The sequence below is a fragment of the Aythya marila genome (assembly GCF_965140915.1).
Source record: "Aythya marila genome assembly, chromosome: 32".
Lineage (NCBI taxonomy): Eukaryota > Metazoa > Chordata > Aves > Anseriformes > Anatidae > Aythya > Aythya marila.
This window is the reverse complement of record NC_139073.1, coordinates 664,582-667,590: the sequence shown is the minus strand read 5'-3', so window position 1 is coordinate 667,590 and position 3,009 is coordinate 664,582.

Sequence of the window (3,009 nt, the reverse complement as noted above, 5' to 3'; positions counted from 1 at the left end):
AGCTGTGTTGGGCTTCCTTCCCCTCCAGACACAGGCACTGCCTGAGGCACTTGCTTCTTTTCCTAAGTAGTGCCATGGAGCGCTCTTGTGGAGACCTCTAGAGCGGTCTTCCTAGAGAGAGGATCCCTGTATGTACCCCTCGTATCCCTGCACTACAGCGCTCCAGCCCTTCGAGCCACCCCCCACACCTCAGTTAGGCCAAGAGCGTTTTAGTTGTGTGATTGCACGCAGGGCTCTCGTTCCTTTGCGTGTCCCAGGCTGGGAGCATTTGCATGCGTACCCCTGAGGCACACGTCACCCCTTGCTCTCTTGCCATCTCCGTTGCTCCCATCAGCTGTCTGCCTTTGCTTTCCATCTCTGTCCAACACTGCCTCCCTGGGCTCTGCAGCATCTCCGCCCTCCTCAGCCATTCCTACTCAAAAGCTCTTTTCGCCACTTGGTAAGCCTCCTAACAAAAGTGGCTTGTCCTTGTGAATCTTCTTCTTTTTGTCCCCCTCCGCTGCCGTGTTTAGGAAGAACAGCACCAGAAGCTAGTCAACAGCCTCAAGGGAAAGCCGAGGCCGTACCGTGGCTTCCTTCGCCCACTACCACGGACATTGCCACGGTAATGAGTTCCTCCCTTCCTGGCACACTTGTCCCAGCAGCAGCAGGAGACTTGTGGGAACACAGGGCTCCGGCATCAGTGCGGCTGGTGTGGCCTCGCTGTTCTGGCCCGCGCGGTCCTGCTGTCCCTGAGTAGGACCTCTCCATAGGCGGTACTCCAGCCTCACAGCAGCAGTTTCTCCTGGCCCTCCTGGCCACCAGCAAGCCCCGCATATCTCCAGGGCCAGCACCCTGGGCCCGTGCCTCCAACCCTGGTCCCTCACCCCGAGGGCTCTTCTCAGCCCCCACCACGCAGGGACTGCAGCCCCTGCTTCCTGCTTTCCCGTGGGCGCTGCTGCCAGCACGGCCAGGCATCTGTCTCCAGAGCTGCTCTCACCGCTCAGTTCTGCAGCACCATCGGGGCACTTGCTGCAACGTGTCTTACGTCCCTTCCTCCTTGCGGAACTTTGGAAAATACCTCCAGCAGTCTCAGAGGACAGACGTCATCCTCATGGTCATTGAAGCCCTGAGAGACTCCAACATATACGACAAGCAGGAGGCCAGCGGTGTGCTGGATATGGCCATCGAAGACCCTGCCTCCTGGCTGACCGACGTAAGTGGCCTGCAGTTGGATTGCCCTGCCCGTTAGCCCATGTCAGGCCCCGCTTCCTCCCTGCCACGTCCAGCCCTCTCAGGCACCTCAGGCAATCCCTGGAAGCCATCCCAGAGCGATGGGAAGGGCAGTTGTGTGAGTAGTGGCTGAAAATACGTCTGCACTCCACTTTTTCCTCTCCAGGTGCCGGAGATCGTGAGGTGCATCTACAGACACGTGGAGTGCATCAACACGGCATCAGCCCGGCGCAGCGTGGACATCCTCATCCTCTGGCTGGCCAACCAGCGGCCAAGGGAGGTGGCCAGCACCCTGCTGCAGATCTCGCCATCATCTGACAGGCATGCCAACCTTCAGGGCTTCTTGTATGGGAGGGGAGGGGACAGGACACATCCGCCTGACACATCCACAGCAAACTGCACGCTGCGTTTCCAGAGCAGGGCCCTCCACGCCGCCATGCTTTCCAGCCGTGGTTCCTTGGCCACAGCCAGGGCAGCCGGAGCTGAGCAAGCCAGCCAGGATCCCTGCCACCACAGGGAACGTCATCTCTGCCCTCTCCTGCTTGCCTGGACAAGGCTCCCAGGGCACCCCAAGGGAGGGGGGCGGCAGGGCCAGGGCTGCAGGACAGCCTGGGGCCTGCGGGGCCTGTGCAGGCCACGGCGCTGGGGCGGAGTGTGCCCTGCTGACTGAGTGCTTTGTCCTTGCAGCGCTGCCCTGGCCATGTGGGAAACCATGTTCTCCCAGAACCAGACGATGGAGAATGTCCTGAGGGAGACACTTGGCGTGCTCCAGGAGCGGAAGCTGCGCAGGCTCCCGGGCTTCATCCCTGACGACAACTGCATCCCTCACTTGGCGGTGAGTTACTGGACGAGGCCTTGCTCCTCTTCAGGGCCGTGTGTGTGCCTCTGCCCATCTACCCCCAAACTGGCAGCTCCTTCAGGACGTCCGTGCGGGAGGAGCAGGCAAAGAAAGGCTGCTGGGTGCTGCCAGGCACAGGGCACTCAGGGGCCCTGTGGCCCTCCACAGCCACAGCTGCCCCTGGCCTGAGGCGCCGGGAGAGCCAGGAGCTGCCTGCAGCCCTGCAGGCTCCGACAGTCTCTCAATGCTGTGTTCCTTTCAGCTGCTGGCCCACCCAGATGTTGGAGAAGACGACTCGGGGGCCCTGCGCCATCTCCAGAGGCTCTTGAAGCATCCCAACCGAGTGACGTACTCGCTGGTGCTCAGCGCTCTCCTCCGAGCGTCAGAGACACCTGTCACGGTGAGCAGGGCACACTACTGTGAAGGCCGGTGGGCCTTTGTCCTGAAGGTATCATGGCCTGCTCCCGGCCAGCTGGGAGGGCTCTGCTCTGCCCGCAGCTCTGTGGCGCAGAAGAAATGGCCAAGAAATGAGCTGGCCATGGAGGGGCCCCGCGGCTCTCTGGGGAGCTTTCCATGCATGCCATGTACCTTTTGGAGCGGGTCCGAAAAGGGGGCACAGAGTCTTTGCTCAGCTGCCCTCCTTTTCCTACCCTTGCTCCCCTCACATACGCAAGGGCTGCCCATGGCCATCGCCTGTGTGGTGGCTGCTGCCCGGTGCGACTCTCGCGCTGCCTCTGCGCGAGCAAGATGGCAGCCTGGTGCTCTGGCACCACAGGCTTCTGCCCAGGGTGGCCTTTCATCGTTTCACCAAATGGAAACTCTGTCCTTCCTCCAGGCAAGAAAACTTCCCGTGCTGCTGCCAGGCATCATTCAGGGCCTGCAGGTTGCCAGGGCTGACACCAAGATGAAGGCCCTGCTTCTCATCGGAAACGTGATGGATCACGTGAAGAGGAAGCAGG